This window comes from Pristiophorus japonicus, chromosome 1 (genome assembly GCF_044704955.1).
Source record: "Pristiophorus japonicus isolate sPriJap1 chromosome 1, sPriJap1.hap1, whole genome shotgun sequence".
Classification (NCBI taxonomy): Eukaryota; Metazoa; Chordata; class Chondrichthyes; family Pristiophoridae; genus Pristiophorus; species Pristiophorus japonicus.
The window spans coordinates 405,289,812-405,314,488 of record NC_091977.1 but is presented as its reverse complement, the minus strand read 5'-3'; the positions used below and the strand labels follow the sequence as shown (position 1 = coordinate 405,314,488).

The following is a 24,677-nucleotide window of genomic DNA, read 5'->3' as shown; positions in this document are numbered from 1 at the left end:
ATCTTTTCTTTTCTTTTACACCCTTTCCTCCTCACTGGAATATATTTTTCTTGAGAGTTATGAAATATCTCCTTAAATGTATGCCACTGTTCATCAACTGTCCTACACTTTAATCTATTTTTACAGTCCACTGCCCTCATACCTTCGTAGTCTCCTTTATTTAAGCTTAGTACGCTGGTTTGAGATCCAACTTTCTCACCCTCCATCTGAATTTGAAGTTCAACCATGCTATGATCACTCATTCCAAGTGGATCCTTTACTGGGAGATTGTTTTATAATCCTGTCTCATTACACAGGACCAGATCTAAGATAATCTGCCCCCTGGTTGGTTACGTTATATACTGCTCAAGGAACATAAGAACATAAGAAATAGGAAAAGGAGTAGGCCATAAGGCCCCTTGAGCCTGCTCCACCATTCAATAAGATCATGGCTGATCTGATCATGAACTCAGCTCCAGTTCCGCGCCCGTTCCCCATAACCCCTTATCCGCTTATCGTTTAAGAAACTGTCTATTTCTGTCTTAAATTTATCCGCTTATCGTTTAAGAAACTGTCTATTTCTGTCTTAAATTTATCCGCTTATCGTTTCAGAAACTGTCTATTTCTGTCTTAAATTTATTCAATGTCCAAGCTTCCATAGCTCTCTGAGGCAGCGAATTCCACAGATTTACAACCCTCTGAGAGAAGAAATTTTTGCTCGTCTCAGTTTTAAATGGGCGGCCCCTTATTCTAAGATCATGCCCTCTAGTTCTAGTCTCCCCCATCAGTGGAAACATCGTCTCTCTGCATCCACCTTGTCAAGCCCCCTCATAATCTTATACATTTCGATAAAATCACCTCTTATTTTTTAAGGTGGGAACCCGTCCCTTATGCCATTGTCATATGAAGAAAGGTTGAGCAGGGTGGGCCTATACTCATTGGAGTTTAGAAGAATGAGAGGTGATCTTATTGAATTGTATAAATTCTGAGGGGGCTTGACAGGATCGAGGCAGAGAGGATGTTTCCCCTAGTGGGGGAATCTAGAACTAGGCGGCATAGTTTCAGAATAAGGGGTCGCCCATTTAAAACAGACATGAGGAGGATTTCTTCTCTCAGAGGGTCGTGAATCTTTGCAATTCTCTGGAGAGCTGTGGAGGCTTGGTCATTGAATGTATTTAAGGTGGAGATAGACAGATTTTTAACAATAAGGGAGTCAAGGGTTATGGGGAGCGGGCGGGAAAGTGGAGTTGAGGTCATGATCTTATTGATTGGCAGAGCAGGCTTGAGGGACCAAATAGCCTACTCCTGCTCCTATTTATTATGTTCTTATGTGCCCACGGGGGTGAGCAAGAGACTGATGTGGCCAGTGCAGGTGAGTCCCTGGAGTTAGAACCTTTGTGGTCTCACACTATGGAAAGCCGGATGGTTTCCCATCCCCCTCAGCCCCTGTCCGCACCACACCTGCCAGCAGTTAAAATTCAAGCTCATGAGTCAGAGGGTCATGGTTACTGTCTTGCAGCCCAATCTCATATCCATATTTTATTTTTGCATGGCTACCCCATGGAGAGCACAGGATGGTGGAATTCACACTATTGTAATAATTGCTCTCGGGCATTTAATACGTCAGCTGGGATGGCATAAAGCAGCATAAGCTACATCATTTGACTCACGTTCTTTTTGTAATTATTATGTCTGCACTGTACTTATGAATGACTCCACGAGGCAATGTGTTGCACTCAAACTGTAGTGACCTTGGTCCTTTATTCGTAACTCCAGAGTGAGGCAGCCGCATGGTGGCTCCCCTTTTATACAGCCTCTGCCACCAGGGCAGGAAACCCTGGTCTCCACCAGTTGCACCCTCTAGTGGTGCCAGCATGTATACACACAGTGTAACCTTATTGACAGTACATCAGGTAAACAAGTCCCCATCTTATGCAACTATACAGTGACTACACAGAGAGTATATCTATAGTCCACATATATAACAGTAATGCTCTACATTATGCTAGAAATAAACCAAAAATTGCTAACCATGATGCTCAGATAATTTCTTCTCAGATTGAACTAGCACTGTAGAAAAATAAAGTCGGTCCCATTGACTCCAAGTTAAGAAGCCTTTTGTGAATAGTTCTGATATAAAACATATTCCGAAGTACAGCTAGCTTGGGGACTTGGGACTAAAAAGATCAGCAATTATAGTGCAGTTTACAAATAAAAGATGAGGTTAGAGAAAAGTACTGCAGTATGCATGTTTTAGAGTTCCCAGAGGAAGAAATGTTAAAAAACCCCAAATGTATGGTAAATTAACTCCTTGAGCTCAAAGGAAGACATTTCTTCATGTATTTAAAAAATAAAGAGGTGGAAATTTGGTTGTCTAGCACCTCAGTTAGCGGCCAGGAGGGGTGTTAATGCGAGTGTAATAGTTTACCGACCGAGCGCGCAGCTTGCAGTGCACCACTGGAAAATTTAGTTGAGGTTTATCTGTGGCGCCAAACACTAGCACCTGGCTGCTGACTATCAGTCAGATCATGATGTCAGTCCTGGTGCAATGATCACGCTTACGCCCCGCTCGCTAAATCAGGTGCGGCCGCCTCATTTAGCGACTGCCACTAATCACGTCTGAAAAAACAGTCGGTACAGGCGGCAGAGTCGTTAACTGGTGGCTACTTAAAGGGATGAGGAAGTGCTTCCCTCGGAGGTCACAGTCAGTGCAACATTTACACAGAGCACGGTGCGGGAGCCTCCGAGTTTGCAGAGGCAGACATACATAACAGTACAGCTTGATAACAAGTGAATTTGAAAACTTTAATGGGTGCATTACTATGCTGCCACGTCGCATTTTACATGCTCTAGTAAGGTGGCGTCAAGGGAGAAGGGCTGTTGGCCATGTCAAATGGTGCTCGCAAGGCCATGTGCCACAGCTGAAAGAGAAGAGCACCTAGATGTCGGGGCAGGAGGCCTTACCTCCCATGGCATTACAGGCAGCAACGCTCATACCTGGACCTGTCCAAGGAGCAGAGTGTCAGAAGGCTGCACTTCCAAAAGGAGGTAGTTACAGAGATATGCCGCCTCCTGCAGGCAGACCTGCAGCCTCACATTGGCAACAGTCACAGTGAAGGTCACAGTGGCATTCACCTTCTATGCCTCCAGCTCCTTCCAGGCTGCATCAGGAGACATCTGCAACATCTCACAATTCGCAGCACATCGCTGCATCCGCGATGTCACACAGGCTCTCTACACTCGCTGAATGGACTTTATTAATGTTATGTGTGCAATAAAGTTACAAACTGAGTACTGTTTAATTGAACAAGGTATACCCTTGGCTCTGCTTTATTACTGCCCAAAGTGCCTGACTCACAAAATGGCTGGCCTTTTATACCAGAGCAGCACCATGTGCGTGATGCTCAGTGGCCTCCAACAATGACACCATCTGTTGGCTACAAACAGCATGATACATACATGACAATACCCTCCTCTGAGATCTTATCACAGTCTTTCACAGATTGAGACAGTCCGGTGCTTTACGCTCCTGGGTTGACCGTCTCAGTTCGATTCCGGCCTTGGGTGAATGTTCGGAGTCTGTGGCTGGTGGCTGGATGGCTGACTTGTTGGGGGTGGCAGTGGCCATGTCAGGAATTGCAAGTCCATTTTTATTGAACAAGTCTGTGATGGAAATTCCAGGTTCACTGATGACCCTTGAGTCCACTGAAGGCTGCTGGTACGTTGGTTGGTCATCGACGGTTTCTTTGTCCGACTGCTCTGGCTCGTCTATGTGCCTCAGCTTTGTTTGATCCATGTGTTTCCTGCAAGTTTGCCCATTCTTGAGCTTAATAACAAATACTCTGTTACCCTTCTTGGCCATGACCGTACCAGCGATCCATTTGGGACCCTGACCATAATTCAACACATATACAGGATCAGTTACAGAAATCTCGCGTGACACAGTTGCGCGATCGTGGTACCCTTGTTGACTCTGTCTTCTGGATTCAACATGATTACTTAAATCCGGGTGTACAAGAGATAACTTGGTCTTAAGATTTCTTTTCATCATGAGTTCAGCAAGCAAGACCCCTGTGAGTGTGTGGGGCTTGTCCTGTAACTCAGCAGTATGCAAGACAAGCGGGTCTGCAGTGACCCTTGGGTTACTCTCCTCATGCTTTGCTTGATAATTTGTACTGCATGTTCTGCTTGCCCGTTGGACGCAGGCTTGAATGGTGCTGACCTTACATGTTTTATGCCGTTAAGTTTTACAAACTCCTGAAACTTCTGACTGGTGAAGCACAACCCATTGTTGCTCACCACTATGTCAGGCAGACCATGTGTCGCGAACATGACATTGGGATTCTCTATGGTTGCCATGGACGTACTGAATGACATACTTATGCATTCTATCCACTTCGAATAAGCATCCACCATCACTAAAAACATCTTGCCCAGGAAGAGACCTGCAAAATCTACATGGATCCTGGACCAAGGTTTGGGTGGCCATGACCACAGACTCAGCAGTGATTCTGCTGGTGTTTTGCTGAGCTGCATGCAGGTGTTGCACTGGTGCACGCATGCTTCCAGCTCAGATTCAATACCTGGCCACCAGACGTAGGACCTGGCGATGGCCTTCATCATCACTATACCAGGATGTGTGCTGTGTAACTCACGCACAAACTTCTCTCTCCCTTTCTTAGGCATGACAACACGATTGGCCCACAATATGCAATCTGCTTGAATAGACAGTTCGTTCTTGCGACGAATATTCGGTTTGGCCTCCTTGCACATTTGCTTAGGTATGGCAGACCAATCTCCTTTGAGGATGCAACCCTTTACCACCAATAATATCGGGTCCTGGCTGGTCCAGGTCTTAACTTGTTGAGCTGTGACAGGGGTACTTTCACTCTCAATAGCATCCATGATTAACATTAAATCTGCCGGCTGTGGCGTTTCCGGTGTGGGCAACGGCAACTGGCTCAAAGCATCGGCACAATTCTCTGTGCCAGGTCTGTGGTGAATGACATAATCATAGGCAGGTAATGTCAGCGCCCACCTTTGGATGCAGGATGAAGCGTTGGTATTGATAGTTTGCTCTCAGAAAACAACAAAATGAGCGACTTGAGATCGGTCTTTAATTCGAACCACAGACCGAACAGGTTTGACGCATCTTTTTAACACCATACACACACACTAAGCTTCTTTTTCTATCATACTGTAGGCTCTTTCTGCTTTAGAGAAACCTTTGGATGCATACCCGACAGGTTGAAGTTTCCCCGACTCATTGGCTTGTTGTAACATGCAACCACTTCCATATGACGATGCGTCACAGGCCAAAAGTAAACGTCTACATGGGTCATAATGTACCAGCAGCTTGTTCGAGCAAAGCAGATTGGTGGCTTTCTCGAAAGCTCTGTCTTGCAATGCGCCCCACACCCAACTGTTGCCTTCTCTCAGTAGCATGTGCAGTGGTTCAAGTAAGGTGCTCAATTTAGGTAGGAAGTTACCAAAGTAGTTGAGTAGACCCAGGAACAAACGCAGCTCCGTCACGTTCTGTGGCTTGGGTGCATTCTTGATCGCTTTGGTTTTCACATCAGTAGGTCTGATGACATCAGCAACGATTTTCCTCCCGAGGAATTCGACCTCCGGTGCCATGAAGACGCACTTCGAGCGTTTAAGTCTGAGTCCCACTCTGTCCAAATGCAGTAGAACCTCTTCCAGGTTGTTCAGATGTTCCTTGGCATCACGACCGGTGATCAGGATGTCATCTTGGAACAAGACGGTTCTGGGAACGGACTTCAGTAGACTTTCCATAGTCCTCTGGAATATTGCTGCAGCTGAGCGAATTCCGAAAGGGCACCTGTGGTAAATAAACAGTCATTTGTGCGTGTTAACGTCTCGAGCAACTCGTGCATCATATAGGCTCACGTCAAGTCCAGTTTTGTGAACAACTTCCCTCCGGCTAGCGTCGCAAACAAGTTATCATCCTTTGGTAACGGGCACTGATGTTGTTTCAAAACCCTGTAGTTTCCACAGATTCTGACTGTGCCATCACTTTTCAGCACAGGAACAAAGGGGCTGGCCCGTCCATTAAATTTGACCGGTGATATGATCCCTTCACGCTGGAGTCTGTCCAGTTCAATTACGATCTTCTCCCTCATCATATAAAGCACTGCCCGAGTTTTATGATGGACGGGTCTTGCATCTGAGTCCATGTGGATCTGCACCTTGACTCCCGTGAAGCTGCCGATACCCGGTTTGAACAGTGAGGGGAACTTGCTCAATACATGGATCTTCCTCTGATGACAACGCCGTTATGTCATTCCAGTCGCATCTGATTTTCTCCAACCAGCTCCTGCCGAGCAGCGTTGGGCCATTGCCTGGAACAATCCACAGCAGTAACTCGTGAACCGCACCGTTATACGACACATTAATTTGTGCACTGCCAATCACCTTTATCAATTCTTTGGTGTACGTGTGCAGCTTGGCGTTAACAGGGCTCAGCCTGGGCCTCACAGTCTAAGTATCCCACAGCTTATTAAATGCCCTCTCGTTCATGATCGATTGACTCGCCCCGTGTCCAGTTCCATCGATACCGGTATCCTGTTAAACTTCACATTAATCAAAATTGGTTTAATCTTGGTTATGAAAGAGTACAGTCCATACACTTCCTCCTCTGGCATCTCGGATTGAGTATCCGGATCCGCGCTAGTCTGACTCTCATCCTCCACGTGGTGTGTCGCAGCTCGCTTGCACATCTGCGGACACTTGCGCTGGAGATGCCCCACTCTCAGACAGTCTTTGCAACTATATTGCTTAAATCCGCACTGCTGCTGCCGATGATTTCACTCACAATGCCAACCCTTAGAAGTCGGATACATCCCTGCTGGTGTACTTTGGGCAGCCACAGGTTTCGCGAACACAGCCAGATAGGCCCTGGCATGTGCCGCTCTGCCGAACGCCGAATCAATCGCGTTTACAGTATTTACCGAGGTTCGGTTCTTCACCGATATTTGCTTTAAACTCCTGTCCGTCGTCATACATTGAGCGATCTGGATGGCCCTTTTTAAATCCAACTCCTCCACCGCCAGAAGTTTGCGCAGGATCACCTCGTGGTTGATACCGATAACAAAGAAGTCCCGCAGCATGTCTGCCAACACCGTCCCGAACTTGCACGGTCCCGCTAGATGTCTCAGGTCGGCATCGAATTCTGCCGTGCTCTGGCCCTCCAATCGAACGTATGTATAAAACCTGTATCTCGAGATGATGATGCCGTTGTCTGGCTTGAGGTGCTCCCGTACCAATGTACACAACTCCTCGTACGTTTTCTCTGTTGGATCACGAGGCATGAGTAGATTCTTTATCAGACCGTAGATCTTTGAGCCGCACACAGTGAGGAACACGACCCGGCGCCGATCTGCATCGTCGACCCCCTTCATTTTGTTGGCCACAAAGTACTGGTTCAAACGGCTCACAAAGTCTTCCCAATCTTCTCCCTCCACAAACCGCTCTAAAAATCCAATCGTGCTCATTTTGCAAATAAAGGTTCTTGTATTCTCGTCGCCAAATGTTATATATGCAATAAAGGTACAAACTGAGTACTGTTTAACTGAACAAGGTACACCCTTGGCTCTGCTTTATTATGGCCTAAAGTGCCTGACTCACAAAATGGCTGACCTTTTATACCAGAGCAGCACCATGTGCGTGCTGCTCAGTGGCCTCCAACAATGACACCATCTGGTGGCTACAAACAGCATGTACATACATGACAATTAACTTCCCGATGACCAGGGAAAAACAGAATGAGCGCGCATCTGGGTTTGCCAGGATAGCGGGCTTACGGAGGGTTCAAGTAGCAATTGACTGCACGCACGTGGCCTTGCGAGCACTATTCGAGAATGCAGAGGTATTCAGAAACAGAAAGGCACACCGCTCCCGAAATGTGCAGCTGGTGTGCGACCACACGCAGCGCACCTTCACAGTCAATGCTCGCTATCTTGGAAGCGCACATGATGCTTTTATCCTGCGGGAGAGCACTGTTGCACGACTGTTTCAGCCACCACGGGAAGGCAGAGTCTGGCTGCTCGGGGATAAGGGATACAGCCTGGCCACCTGGATAATGACCCCCCCCCGCAACCCCACCACAGAGCTGGAGGAACACTGCAATGAGAGCCATGCTGCCAACCGCAACATCATCGAGCAGAAAATAGGGCTGCTGAAGCAACAATTCCGATGCCTGGACCACTCTGGAGGCAGCCTTCAATATTCCCCTCACCAGGTCACGCTATTCAATGTGGTGTGCTGCAAGGTGCATAACTTGGCCATCATGAGGCCCAGGCCTTGCCAGTGGGGATCGCAGGACCACTCAGGCGGTGGAGGAGGAGGAGAGGGAAGAGGAGGAAGAGGAACAGGAGCCTGGCAAGACCCCGAATATCTAGCAAGATGACGAGGACCAGCAGCCACAGAGGAGGCAGCGTGCCAATGTTGCCGACACAAGGGCTATTCGGCAGCAGCTTATAAGGCATCGGTTTGTTTAAATGGAAGGAGCTGAGGGATGCAGCTAATAATAACCGCGCATTGTGCAATGATAATGCCACACCTCTGTCACAAGTCCACAGTCATACACTAGATGCTGAAGGAAATGGTCAAAGTAACATTTTATGTATTTACATCCCTCAAACAACCCCAAAAACCCCACACCCGCAAATAATAAAAACTGGAGCTACCGCCCCTTCAAAGACCAGAATACATAATGATCATCAACAACATATGTACAAAGGCCACATGGGGACACATATCATCCCCCTCCCACACCTACTGCTGCTCCTCAATGTGGCCTCAGTGCCTGCAGCAAGGCTGTTTGAGGGCTGTTCTTTGTCTGAGGGAGACAGGACAGTCGACCTATGAGAAAGCCCTGGACCAGCTGTGGGCCTGGAAGGCCCGGCTGCAGACTGCACTGCCTCAGAATGGGCGGCAGCAGTCTCGGATGGCTGGGGTGCTGGCCGTGGCGGGTGCAAAGCCAGATTGGCAGTATTGAGAGCCGGACATTGTCGTCGTGGGGAAGGACAGCACCTTCCATTTCCAGCGGTCCACTGCCACTCCTACAGGGTGGAGCCAGAGCATCAGGAGCAATATGTACGAGCAAAGATTGCTGCCCTCCTGCGGCTCCGTCTGTTCCCCGTCGGACTGTGGTGATGACAGAGAGGATGGCAGCAATCACTGCATCAGAGCAGACTGAGCTTGAAACGCAGTAGTCTGAGGGTGCATGCCAACAACCAGTGACTGCATAACACCACGAGGCTTCGGCCTGTGATGACATGGCTGCTGCCACATCAACCATGGCACGTGCCATCCCCTCTGGGAACCCATTGTCGCTCGTTGAGTATACTTCCAGGTTTAGCCAGGCAAGGATGGGCTCAGTGGATGGGCAATGGGCATGGGCGATGCTTGAGGCGGCCTCTGCCACACTCACAGCAAGTACATCCATGCTCTGTGGTACACTCTCCAATGCACCCATAAGCTCACAGTGCATCTGCATGGACTCCCTGGACATAGCCTCCAAATCCAGGTCCTCATCTGCCTGTCTCTGAGCAGGACTCCTTGGCCGACTTACCCTCCGGAGAGCTGCCCTCTTTGCGCCCCTCGTGCTGGGCATTGCTGTTGGCCACTGGGGCCAGGAGCATCCGGATCTTGAAACCCCAGGAAGGTGGGCTCCTCCACCAAGCTGGTCTCCCCACTCGCTGGCACTGAGGTCGGGTCCTGCTCTGTGGCCACACTCGTCTCCAGTTCCTCCTCATCTTCCCTGTCGTGTGACAAAGACAGCTGACAGGCAGGCTGCGGCTCATTTGGCTCATCATCTGCAAGCACAAAGCAACAGAAGTGTGGGTAGCAGTTTCCTGCACATTTAAAAAACCTTTGCCATGTATTGCACCAAGGCACAACTTCAATAAAATATTAAAAATCCAGTATAAAAGCTTAAATGAAAACTACCTGAAAGATGTTTGTGCCCCTTTAAGAAGTACTGACAGCGTCTCTGTCAATCTGCTGCACACTTGCTTTTCAGAGTTTAGGACGCAGCGCAAAACTCAGCTCTAAGGTTGAAGTTCGCAATGCATGACGTTAAGACTGACGTCATGCTCTCTTCATTTGCATTTCCAGGGCCAGCGCTGCTATAAACCCCTCACCAAAATGACGCCACCGAGTCCCACACCAGAGAAGGGCGATAGAATGGCCAGGATTTAGTGCAAATGGGTGGCGATAAGTTGCCCATTTCTGGGCCAAAGTGGCTATTCCACTACCTGTGAGTAACCCGATTTAAATAACTGAAAATGAAGTTAAAAACTATACAGAACCATTTAAGAATTTCATCAGTGTTAGTTCCTTAGTAAATTTTTAAAAAGTTAAAGATTTCTATTAGTGCCTTTGTGCCTAAAGAAAAAGCTTAATTTTAAGAACCTCCCTGAAGGCCCGTAAACAGGTGCATTAGTGAAAACTGGTCATGGTGATTAATTCGAGATGGGGGCATGCTCAGTTTTGTGGGCAGGGCTGGCTTCCAGCATAATATTTTTTAAACAAGCACAAAAGTTTGTGGCAACTCAATTTGCACCAGACGTAATGTGTGCTTGAAGTTCCTCGATCCTTTGCACTGGTTTGGACAATTCCAGGAAACTTGTGCTAGAATACCAGCGCTACCTCGTGGAAACTCAGTCCCTGATTCTTCATGGTTAATGAGGTTGAGGAGGTATATAAGTTTCACCACTTCCTGTTTCTATGTGCACTTCCTGTCTGCATCATTTGACTTTATGTTGTCATGTTTTTTTCAGATGTTTTATATCAACTTTTTCCATTCTAAATTCCTATATTCACATTTATAATGGAAACCATGTATGTAAACTTGTCACTCTGCAATTTGGCCAACCACAATTCTCAAAATGCTATCTGAATTTTTTTTCCGTCTGTCATTATTGGCAACATTAAAATGGCAAAAGTTACATGTTTTGCAATAACATGATTACATTTTTCTATATTGCCTTTGTGCCTTTTAATATCTTTGTTAAAGTTTTTAAATTGAAACCCTCAAAAACCTGCACTTGGAGGAACAAGAATGTTTTTAGTCTCGGGGATAGCGCATACCACAGGGGGCCTCAATAATATGCAAAAGTCGCAATTAGTACCGTGTCACAATTTTAATTCCTGATCGTAGAAGTTGCACATAGTGCCGAACCTGTCAGTGAAACCTGATGCAAGCAATAGCGGGGCCAGAAGATGGTCTGTATTTTAAATTTATTTATCATTTCATTGTGGGGTAAAAGGAGTAAGTGTGCTCCTCTAGGCCCCACAAGGAAACCTTGGGCTTCTCCTGTCCCTCGTTCGACTGCAAATTGCTTCAGACCAACTCCCAGCCACCTAGCTTAGTACCAGGAACTATTAACTGAGAACCCTGGTGGTCTGACATCAGTTAAATGAGGCCCGGGATTTAAAATCTCTCCACAAAATACACACAACATTGTCATGGACATTTCACACTTGTGCCAGAAGTTAAAATTGGGTGTAAATTTTTGCCAGTGTATTGGACTTTTCTGCACTAATTTTTAAAAATTAATTCTGGGGATGTGGGCGTCACTGCAAATGCTGCCCATCCCTAATTGCCCTTAACTGGGCCATTTCAGAGGGCAGTTAAGAGTCAACCACATGTGGGTCCTGAGTCAAATGTAGGCCAGACCAGGTAAAGGCAGCAAATTTCCTTCCCTAAAGGACATTACAACAGTCCAGTAGTTTCATGGTTACCATTACTGATACAAACTTTTTTTTTATCTTCCAGAATTATTAATTAACTGAATTTCTCCTGCCATGGAGGGATTTGAACTCATGTTTTTGGATCATTAGTCCAGGCTTCTGGATTACTCATCCAATAATATAGCCACTATGCTACCATACCTCGAATGCTAAATGTAGCCTATAAAATAAGCAAAGGACCTAGCTGTACACAGGATTTTATGTATATATTGTAAAATAAAAAGAGAGTTGGTAACAGAAGGTTTTAATGTGAATTTACTGTGACTGAGTCCTAATGCTACATACTGAAGGCAAAAGGCCTTTCCAAGCATCCATTTGAGATTAACACCAGCTGCAGGGAACCTGGGGAGATTTGTTTCTGGATAAATGCAATGCTCTTTTAATGCTGAGGGTGTGCTTGCAAAACAAAGAGTGCAGGCTTTACTGTAAAATAATTAGTGTAGATCTAAAGGTGGGCACCCTTAGAATTAATTATTATTTCATTAATAATCTCACACTTTTTAGAAGGAAAGTTTGTTTCACAATAGATAATGCGACAGAACTGATAAATTCTAGCTACTTTTGCGATGCATTCACCTAATGCAGTATTTATCATACCTACCCCATACATTTCCCTTAAACTGTACAAAAAATTGGGGTGCAATTACCCCCAATCAGATCTGCTAGTGTGTTTTTTAATTTTTAATTTGTCATCTGCTTCAGGACTTCATGGAAAAACCCCATTACAGTTAACCACGATAAACAGATAGACACACCTCAGTGACCTTCAGCAAAGGATATTCCCTTGCAGCGAGCCCATTTATCAAAAAAAAATGGAGACTTGTTTTGTTGACAGTATGACTATCACCTTTATTTACAATAAAGCACGAACACAATGGTATCCTGGTTTATTTACCGGCAGAGTTGCACTTGATGGAGAATCTACAGAAAAATACATCAATATAATGAATCTGTCAAATGAATTGGGCATAATTTTATGTACTTCATAATCAGGGTAATTTACTTATTTTTGAGATTTTTGTACGATGTTAAGAACATAAGAAGATAAGAAATAGGAGCAAGAGTAGGCCATTTGGCCCCTCGAGTCTGTTCGGCTATTTAATATCATGGCTGATCTTCTACCTCAACTCCACTTTCCTGCACTATCCCCATATCCTTTGATTCCCTAAATACCCAAAAATCTATCGATCTCTCTCTTGAATATACGCAATGATTGAGCCTCCATAGCCCTTTGGGGTAGAAAATTCCAAAGATTCACCACCCTCTGAGTGAAGAAATTGCTTCTCATCTCAGTCCTAAATGGCCGACTCCTTATTCTGAGACTGTGGCTACCTGGTTCCAGACTTCCCAGCCAGAGGAAACAAAGATTCATCTCAGTAAAGATCATCTCATTGGGATAATGAAAAAATATCTAAAAATACAAAGAACAAACAAATAACTACGATGGCGAGAACAGCCAGGGAAAGAGATGAGAAAATGGGGGAAATTAGAAAAATAACACACAAAGGTTGCAGATGCAAATCTGAAATGCTAAGAAAAAAATTGTGCGTATGTCAGTCACATAAGGAGATAAAAGAGGCTGACACCAAGGATGCAGCCCCACTCCCCAACTATCAGAACTGTATCTGACAAAGGGTCTTTACTCTGAATATCAACTTGCCTCCCCTCTCCCCTCTGACAGATCCACCTCCCCCCACAACCGTTTGCTTTAATAGGGATATAGCTACGGTGTGAATTTACTGAACAAAAAAAATATGCAAATTGCTAAGACAGTGGGTTTCATAAAATGATATGTATCTGTCAGACCTGAATCTAACTGCTGTCTGCACATGAGCAATACAATTCAGTGACATACTGCCCAAATTGCAGTTACATTTTTAATTTTTAGTAAAGAGCTAAGCAGATATCTGCTAATACAAAGAACATGAAATTCAAAATGTTTCTGAACAATAAACTGACAGTATAGGAATTTCTGAAGATTCACTTCGCACTACAGCTAATGTGAGGTTAAATTGATGACCAACTACATCATCGAGATGATGTCACATTTGATCTGACAGGCATCACTCTGAGTTATATACACTACTGTTTGTGTTGCTGTTTTGGCCTTGCATCAAAACTATGTTGTATAACTTGCCTGTTAAAACAATAATGGAATTGTTTTCTTTACATTAACTAAGGCATTTTATATGGAGAAATTCTAGCAAAATGTCATCTTTCGGATGAGACATTAAACCAAGCGGTCCCGGACACTGCTCCAAAACTGAGGAAGGGACAATTTCCAAAATGGCTGCTCCTCTGCGGAGACTCACGGCCATTCCGCACCGACCCGTGGCCGCTGCTTTCAGGCAGCCAGAGGCCTTATAGAAAGGAACAATTTTGGCCCCTATAGATTTTTCAAATGAATGGAATTGGGGGTAGGTGCGACTGCTCGCTGCGCATTTAAAGAACCTGCGGCATGCTGCCCTTGATTTTTCAATCATTTATTTTAATGAACAGGAAATCATTGGTAAGATGCCCACAGTTTCCCAATATCCACTCCTGAATTGGATGACCAGCAAGCAAGGTGACCCACTAGTAGTGCACATTCATAAATGATTATTTTATTACATTTTAATTTAGAGGTGCATTTATTATTTATTTCATACTGTTACATGCCACACACACAAACCTTTCAATGTTAACTTTGTTTCAACAACCATATTTATACTTCATATATGAACATCTACACTATCAATTTTGATTAGATTATAATTTTACACTTTAAATTTTCTCTAGCATGACAACTACTAAACAAACGTAACAGAATTTAGGTTCAAGCACACAACACCTTTTCTGCTAGCTATTGCCTTAAATGTGAAATCACTCGAGTCTCACACAACCCACTAGCATTGTCTGACATGCTTGATTGAGAATCATTTGCTACGAAAATGAAAGGACTGGTATACAGACCCACTATAACATTTGGCCAGTCAGCAAGTCATTAAGTCCAAATTGAAAGTCTTTTGATGTATCAGAAATTGTCTGGAAGTGGCAGTGTCTCCCTAAAAGCTTTGTGCTTAAAAATCCACCAAAGTAACCAGTGTACACAGATGGTGCAGATCTGTGGCCCACAGGAGAAGGGCTGTTTACTTGGTGTCTCCCCATATTAGAGGAAGTGTCGCTATTGATGGATGATGCCTCTCCACTCTGGGGGAGGGGTAGTCACAGAAGGCAGAATAAGGATCTGGGTCTCAGAAACAGCCCTTTAGGATTTTCCATAGGGACCTATTAAAAACCTGTTTTCCTCAACCTCATTTTGGGAAATTTGAAACTGATGTTGGGAAATGTAGTTTTTAATAAGGCAATTTGTCATGTGAAATATGTGAAAAATGATGATGTCATGAAATACTCAATATAAAACAATACAATACTTAATTTCCAACAAAAATATAAAACACGAAAGTGCTGGAAATACACCACACAAAATACAGAGAAATCTTGACAAAGAGGAGGGAATTTTCAACTTCACACATTGCAGACCCTGCCAATTTTCACCCCTTTGATTTCAGTTGGAAACTATCCCCAGACTCTGTACCTGAAATGTTAACCTGTCATCTCATTTTACAGCTGATGCTGCTGCTACATCTTTCCAGCATTTACAGTTTTATTTCTTTTTATCTAATTATCATTGAAATTTGAAATAGCCAGAAATATGTTACAAGAAATAGGAAAGCTTAACTAGCCTAACAGCAAAACATACCAATGGCACACAATTTATTGGTTTTGTAGAAAGGTAATAGGTTTATTAGTAGCAGATTAGTAGCAACCAAATGATTTTTTAAAGCCTGCTGGAGATGAAATAGCCATCAAGGCCTCTCAGAACAGCATTTCATGAACACAGTGTTCCACCTTTGAGCATGGGATAACTGCCTACTGTCAGCAGAGCTGTAAAGAAACGTACCCTAGGATTTTTTGTTGGTCCCGCACACATGCCTCTCTTGTGGCTAAAGGCAGTGGTTTAGAGGGAAGCAGTCAACATGGGGGGAGGGGGGAAAGGTACAAATTAAAATAAATCAATCTTTTATTTCTGTGAACCCAGCTGGCTCGGGTTCAATGTTATGCTGAGGAACCTTAGCTACTCACATTGGGCAATATATTAAAAACACTAATACAAAAACAAAATACTGCAGATGCTGGAAATCTGAACTAAAAACAGAAAATGCTGGAAATACTCAGCAGGTCAGGCAGTATCCATGGAGAGAGAAACAGAGTTAACGTTTCAGGTCGATGACCTTTCGTGAGAACAGGTTATCGACCTGATACGTTAACTCTGTTTCTCTCTCCATTGGTGCTGCCTAATCTGCTGAGTATTCCCAGCATTTTCTGTTTTTACATTATATTAAAAACACTGCCTGTCCCAGGAGATTGCCTGGTTAGAGGTTGGGTTAATAGTGTATAGTTACATCAGGATATGGCAGGTTTGATGAGCCTGATATTCTTTTCTCAACTTTCTTTTATTGTCTTCATATTTTTCATACTATAAAAATGGCTCATGACAGGACTTCTTATTGAATTCAATGAAGAATTTGTATCTCATTTTGAACATTGTATTGAACGTACAGAGGAATTGACTCTTTATGTCACATGTTGTATTGCCTGTATTGAAGAAGTAAAACATCACATATTAGGCATCACATTTTAATACATTAAAGAAGTGGCTTTTAAACTAGTAAGAGCTTTAGTTCTTTTCATTGTTAATCAATACGATGTCCAGTATGAGGAGCTAGTTCTTCAATAACAGCGTGGTGGCCCCGACCTGCGTGAGAACACCAGCGGCAGGTCGGGACTATAAAAAGCGAGTGGCCCCTGGACAGCGTGACGGCGTACCACTTCAGGGAGCAGTGCGAGCTGCTACAGGAGAATGACGTCTTGGAGGAGGGCGACTGGATTGCATGTCACCATAACCCAGGTCGGTGATTGGAGCGTGGGAAGGTACAGCAGGAGCGGCGAGGTTGGGGCGAAGGAGCAGCGAGAGATTGCAGAGCGACGTGATCGGGGCCCAGGAGAGGCATGAGTTCGGGGCCCAGCTGAGCCGAGGGCCCAGGGGCAGCACGGGCAAGCCTACACTGCAATATGAGTATGCACTAGATCCGTGCAGCAGAGCTGGTCTCCAGTCGTCTTGGTTAATCCTTGCCATTGGACCAAGACCTAGCTCTGTCAAGCCTGTGTGCTGGCTGGTGTGCAACGGCCACCATACGTTAAAAAAATCCACGCATAGGCATCTTCCACCCTTCAACATTTAGCTCGGGACCTGGAATATCAGGTCTTTCATTGAAACACCTGTGAACTCATTCGTTTTGGTGTGGAAGCAAATCATCCTCAATATGAGGGACCGCCTAAGAAGAAGAAGAACAGAGTATGCTGAAGAAAATCTTCCTGTTGCTTTATGAGCAATTTCTTAGATGTTTACAACTTGTGCCGGGAATTTCCTTTGGGCTTCTCCCGTTTCGTCGCCATAACTTCACCAGAAGTTTGGCATTAACCCCACTTACTTATATCAACGTGTTATCCGCCAAACTTTCACCACAATAATAGCGATGAAGGAAAAGAAGCCCCAAGGAGATTTCCAGAGGTAGTGTTTAGCAAGATTTGTTTATTATGGCATTCAATAGAATACCCATTGTAACAAGTAACTTTTTTATTTAGTGCAATGCAAATATAATTTTTTCAGTGTAGTTCATACAATATGCTCATTGTTTCATGCTGGACAACATATTGAAGGCATTGAAGAAACAAAATTTCTCATGCAGGAAATTATATAGAATTGAGTTTACATAATGAATTTTGTCAAACAACACATTGAATGCACTGAAAAAAATAACAATGTTGGGTGTCAAGCATGTACTGAAGAGACACTCGTATTCAACGTTGTATTGAATTAAGGAAATGTGGCCACTTATGACGTGCAGATCGACAATTTAGAAAATATGACTCAAAAGAAGGTTATTGCCTGGAATTTCTTCAGGTGCTCTACTGATCAGCCGCTGTAACTTTGACAGAAAATCAGGGAGAACCTCATTCACATGGTTTATCTGGGATTTACACCAAAGTTGCAGCAGCCAATCGGGAGAACTGTGAGTAAGTTACCGGTGTATATATTAAAAACCTGTTATGTCAGTGATGCAAACAGTAGGGTTCTCAAAAACTTGAACTGTGGGTGGAGCAGTAATCTCTTATGTATTAAAAATAGTCATTGGTCTCCAGACTCTAATTGTACTGAATAGGTTTAACCAAGAGCAGGAATCGGACGGGCGGGATTGGGGGTGGTGACAGGCGATTGTAAAACTCCACCAAGCTTGCCAGCATGAGGCAATTTTTACTCCCGGGACTCATCGACATGCTATCGGTCAGTTGGCTGCCCGAAAGGGAATTTTGGTCAGCAGCATGGGAGGAGCCAAGGGCAAAGGAGGCCTAAACTTTCCTTGTGGGGCTCGAAGGATATTAGGTTTGAGAGAGAGAGGGAGAGTCACAAATCAAGGTTTTAAATGTAAACTTTGAAGGGATGAGAAATTAATTAATTGGGCTGAACTGTTAATGGGTAAAACTGCAGACAAAGTAGTATTTGATACAATACTAACCAGGACGTTTGATATGGCTCCACACGAGACATTATTAGCAAAAATAAAAGTGTATGGAACTGACAGTAACTTTATGATATGAGCTAGTAATTGGTTGAGCGTTAGGAGACAGAGTAGGGATAAAGGGAATGTTCTCTGATTGGCAGGATGTGACAAATGATATTCCCCAGGGATCTGTACTGGGGCCTCAGCTTTTCACCATATATATCAATGACTTGGATGAAAGAATAGAGGGACCGAAATTGCCCCTTCCCTTAAGGCCTGTTACAGCCGGAAATTAGCGGCCATGCTGCGGAGTGGAATGGCCGCCGATTTTTCGTGGAATGGCTGCTATTTTGAAAATTCCACTCCTGTGGTATCCCGGCGGTGACCCGCTCCCCTCACAACTGCTCCGCTGCTGCCGATCCAACCTAAGTGCATCATCGGTGCGCACACTGTCAATATGCTCCCCAAACGCAAAATTCTGTGCTGAAAATCTTCCTCCCGCTGCTCGGTGCCACTGACAGCTTTTCTGCCGGTGCACTGTGCTTGGTGTGCTTGCAAAATGGCAGTGTGGCTGCCATTAAAGGTGGAAGACCTCCTGCCACGGCCACCATCTTATTTTTTTTGTCGGCTGACTGCCAGGTCTGCCAGGTCTGGCCGACAATTATGCCCCCGGGTTCAGCCGGGCCACTAGCAGGCAGCCTGGCACCCCCTCTTGAGTGCCAGACTGCTGGCCCAGCCGAAACCCTCCCTGGTGGCCCAGTGGGCCCAACTTAAAGAATCGCATTGGCTCTCCCCTTTAAGTGAAGGGGGGAGATGTTGTGACATGCCACCGTGATGACATGATCAGCGCTACGCTAATGAGTGACAGAGGTGAACACTCCGCCCGTCCGCTCCCCCACTTCCGCCCCTCTACTTACCGAACTGTCACTCACCGCCGTACTTCCGCCCCCCATTATGACCTACTTCCGGGCCGCTTGGAAAAAAAACCCAAAGAGCGCAATTTCGCGCAAGAAGCCACGACATTTACTGCAGCGGAGAAAACAGTGGAAACAGGGTAAGTACGCTGCGCTTTCGGCAGGGGGGGGGCAATTTTGGCCCCCAAGAGTTGTTTTCTCCGCATTCCAGATCATAACACTTCTCTTCTCCTCTCCTCTCCTCACCTCTCCTCTGATCTCTTCTTACCTCTCCTCATTGTTATGTCTCCTCTTTACCCTGCAGAATTGTTAATGAAGAGAGCATTCAAAACCAGGCTCTCTCTAATCCACCCGGATCTAAATGATCATGTGGAAACCCGGCGTCACCAGCAAAACATGTACCACGATCGCGCGGCTGTATCGCGTGACATTGATGTTATCGACCCTGTGTTTGTCCTTAATTACAGTCATGGTCCTAAGTAGGTCGCTGGCACTGTCTTGGCCAAGGAGGGGAATAGAGTGTTTATAGTCAAACTATTGAATGGACAAACGTGCAGAAAGCATTTGGATCAGACCAAACTGCGGTTCACCGACAACCAGGAACAACCTGACGAGGACATCACCATCATCGATCCACCATCACACACCCAACCAGCAATTGACCTCGCTGTCAATCAAGAGGATGAACCCACCGTTCCCAACAGTCCTGTCAGACCAGCCGTGCCACAGTGCAGCAATGGTCCGACCAACTCATCCATGCCAGAGTTTGAACTCAGACGATCAACCAGGGAGTGTAGGGCCCCGGATCGTCTCAACTTGTAAATAATTTGTATCAAAGACTTTGGGAGGAGTGATGTTATGTATGTAAACATTGTAACTGTGTAAGACTTGCCACCAGGGGGCGCAACTGAAGAGGCCCAAGGGTCACCTGCACACCTCGTGCAAGGGAGTATAAAAGGTTGTCTGCCATCCTGCTTAGGCACTCTGGAGTTGTATTAAAGAGACTAAGGTCACATCAGTTTTAGCTCACAGTACTCAGTTTTGTGGAGTTCTTCCATACTTAACAGTTGCACCAGCTGTTAAGACTGGTTTTGTTGAAAAAATAGCGGCTACCTTGCTTCCGCCCACTTCCGCAGTGGAACAAGGCGGCCGCCATTTTGGAGACATTGGCAGCGGTGCCGTTCCCTGCGCTCACCTCTTCCATGTAAATATGTAAATCATGACGTCAATCGGAGTGCAACGTCTAAATTGACACACGACTGTGATTTTGGACATCACTACACCCCATACCCGCTCTCTCCTAACTACGCATGGATGAACGTGCGTGCAGCAGTTGTACAGAGACGCTGTCAGTGCTTCTTAAAGGGTCACACAGATTTTTCAGGTACGTTTTGAATTCCGCTTATGAAGTGTTTTTTTAAATATTTTGAGTAGTGACTTAGTGCAATACATTTAAAAAGTTATTAAACATTGCCCCGGTGGTTTGGGGGGCTGCACCGTGCCAGAGGCGATACCCCCAACACAGGGTATACAGGCAGAGGATGAGCTTCCTGGACTTGACTGAACAGCAGTGAATCAGGAGGCTCAGGCTAGCGTACCAGATAATCGCAGACATTTGTAGCTTGCTGGAACAAGACCAGAAGACCAGAGGACCTGGTGGACATGCCTTACCAGTGGCTGTCAAAGTCACCACCACCCTCAGCTTCTTCGCCTCAGGCTCCATCCAGGGATCTGCAGCAGACATTTGTGGGATGTCGCATTCAGTCACCCAGGTGACCAATGCCATGTTTGACAAGACAGCGAATTATGTAAACTTTGTCACTGATGAAGTGAGTGTTATTGAGCGAGTGCTCGGCTTTGCGGCTCTGGCTGGCTTCCCACAAGTGTAGGGCGTCATCGACTGCATGCATGTGGCCATCAAGGCATTCCCAAATCACCCAGGAGAGTTTGTGAACCGCAAGGGCTTACACTCCTTCAGTGTGCAGCTCGTCTGCAACCATAAAATGATCATCATGCATTGGTGCGCCAGATTCCCTGGCAGCTGTCATGACTCTTTCATGCTGCGCCAGTCCACCCTCCCTCAGCTCTTCACATCTCCAAACAGACTAACCGGCTGGCTGCTTAGAGACAAGGGTCATCCACTGAAGAGGTAGCGCATGACACCCTTGAGGAGGCCAAGTGCTGAGGTCGAGAAGCATTATAATGAAAGCCACATTTTCACCAAAAGTGTCGTTGACCAAGCAATCGGCATGCTGAAGATCTGGAAGAGCCCTTCAGTATGCACCAACCAGATTCATTGTCGTTTGCTGCATGCTACACACCATAGTGCAGCAGCATGGATTGGAGCTGCAGGAGGAGCAAGGCGCAGAGCACACATCCTCTTCAGAGGAGGAACAGTTGTAAGATGAGGAGGAGGAATTTGAGGTGGAGATGGCACCAGCAGGGGTGCACATTGCTGCCCAGAAGGTCCTAGATGGTCTCATCATGGCCAGATTTACATAACTTGCTCCAGTGCACCCGTATGGCAGACGCATGCTATACTAACTCTACCCCCTGCCCCCCAACAACACCACAAAGCAATCCTACAATGACCAAGCCATTCCTCACACACAAACCCCCAATGTTTGTGGTTAAGTAATATCTCATCATTCACTCCAAGTGATAAGATCACTTCCCGGGTAGCAGGCAAAAAATGGACAAGACCGGAAAGTGGTGCAAAGAAATAAATTTATGTGCGTCATAAATAGAACAGAAACTTATCACTAATATTTTTTCATACACCCATGGGCATACCCTTGTGTATCTAAAATTGTGTCTTTTTTCTTTTCCGAGTGCTTCTACGAGGTGCAAACCCTGTGGCTAGAGCAGAGATAGAGGCAGCCTTCTCACTTCCCGGCTGCGACTGCTTAGACACTTTTGGCAGATGTCCTCTTTGTTTTGGAGCCTGTGAGGGCCCCGGCAAAGACTGTTCCTCCTGCGACTGTGCAGGGGCAGACTCGGCCATCAGGATCCAAGGCACCATGTGGAGCTCTGACTGAGGAAGAGACAACGGGAGGGAAGTGAGAGCGCTTTGAGAAGAGCCCCCACTTCCATGACCCCTCGCAACATCATCCCTCTCACAGGCCACCCAAGGTTATTGCTGGCAAGGCCTGCATTTATTGCCCATCTCTAGTTGCCCAGAGAAGTGTTATGTATGCAATAAAGGTTCAAACTGAGTACTGTTTAACTAAGCAAGGTACAACCTTGGCTCTGCTTTATTTACGCCAAAGTGCCTGACTCTCAAAATGGCTGGCCTTTTATACCTGAGCAGCACCATGTGCATGCTGCTCAGTGGCCTCCAACAATGACGCCACCTGGTGGCCAGAAACAGAATATACATACATGACAAGAAGGTGGCGCTGAGCCTGCTTCTTTAACCACTGCAGTTCGACTGGTGAAGGTGCCCCCACAATGCACCTGTCTTTCTAACTTAGGCTAACTCCGCTTACCCATAATGCATGTTATATCAGCCCTTTTATGTAAATATATGTCTTAAATCTACAATATATCAATGATTTGGAAGTAGGGATCAACTAAAACTATCAAAATTTGACAAATGACACCAAGGCGGAGGGGATAATTACAAACAAAAAAGAAAAAACTGATCAGGTGCCCAGATAGATTGGAAAGTTGGACTGAGAAATGGCAAATGAAATGAATTGATGACAAGTGCAAAGTGACGAGATTGAGAAAAAAAAGTAAACAATAGAACTATAGACACATTGGTTATAGTCTGCACTGAACAAGGATTTTGCGGTAATTGTGGACAGATTTGCATTTGCACACTGTGTGGCAGCAGTAAGTAGGCAAATGGGTTAATCGATTGTTTAGTACTTGGAATGGAACACTAATCACAGAACATGATACTGAGCCTATGCAGGACATTGGTTCAACCCCATCTGGAGTACCTTGTGCATTTCTTGTGTAATGTTGCAGGAAGAGCATCACAGCACTGAAAAGGGTATACTGAAGTGAGTGCTGCCAGGTATCCTATAAGTAACCTTTTGCTGCAAAGAGAGACTCCAGCAGCTGAGTTTGTTTATACTAGAACTGAGATGACCAAGAAAGGATCTAAATGAGGTAGTCAGTATCCTTAAAAGTAGTGACAAGTTGAATCCTGGGGCTGCTTAACATGGCCTTTAGAATGATGAGAGGATAAGAAATGGAGCACAGTAGAGGCAGGGTAAATCGACAAAACAGATGTAACTACTTCACAGGGAGGTTCGTGAATGTTTGCAATAGACTTCCCAAGGAAGCAATCAAGGTTGATAACATAAGTAATTGTAATGAGAGATGGACAGATATTTGATAAGAAAATCAATTGAAGAATATGGGTAATGAACCATGCATTCTGCTTTCGAATTATGAAGCCACTCAGATGGACCATAAATGGTCTTGTAATTTTTTATATTGCTATGTACTCAGGCTCGTTAACATAGGTCAGGATTATAACTTCTATATGTACAACCAACTCTACCTCTATGCCATCATCATTGACGCTAATGCTATTGTTGTACTATCTAAGGTATGACAGTAGACAATCAACAGCTAGCATTTAAAGAATGAATACATAATTTACAACAAACACATTCCTTTAACGCACAATAACCCCACAGGAAAAGTGGCCCAACCGTGGCTAACAAGAGAAATTAAAGATAGTACTAGATCAAAGCAAGCGGCTTATAATGTTGCCAAAAAGAACAGTAAACCTGATGATTGGGAGGATTTTAGAATTCAGCAAAGGAGGACCAAGAAATTGATAAAGGAAGAAAAAATAGAATTTGAGAGTAAACTAGTGAGAAACATAAAAACAGACTATAAAAGCTTCTATAGGTATATAAAAAGGAAAGGATTAGTGAAAGTAAATGTGGGTCCCTTACAGGCTGACACAGGAGAAAATATGATGGGGAATAAGGAAATGGCAGAGAAATTAAACAAATACTTTGTGCCTATCTTCATGGAAGAAGGAGCAAAAACCTTCAGGAAATAGTGGAGAACCAAGGGTCTAGCGGGAATGAGAAACTGAAAGAAATTAGTATTAAAAAAAATGGTACTGGAGTAATTAATGGGACTAAAGCCCGATAAGTCCCCTGGACCTGATGGCCTATGTCCTAGGGTTTTAAAAGAGGTGGCTATAGAGATAGTGGATGCATTGGTTGTCATCTTCCAAAATTCCATAGATCCTGCGGATTGGAAGGTAGCTAATGTAACCCTGCTATTTAAGAAAGGAGGGAGAGAGAAAACAAGGAACTACAGACCAGTTAGTCTGACATCAGTAATAGGGGAAATGCTAGGATCTGTTATTATATTATTAAGGATGTGATAACAGGGCACTTAGAAAATAATAATAGGATTGGGCAGA

The 24,677-nt window shown here is 45.0% G+C and overlaps 1 protein-coding gene across 4 annotated transcripts in view; it reads left to right on the top strand.

Annotated features, from left to right (window-relative positions):
* LOC139275003 (sodium/potassium-transporting ATPase subunit beta-1-interacting protein 3) overlaps positions 1 to 24,677 on the top strand; it is a 792,762-nt gene that overhangs the window by 445,166 nt on the left and 322,919 nt on the right. The gene's annotated exons all lie outside the window — the stretch shown is intronic.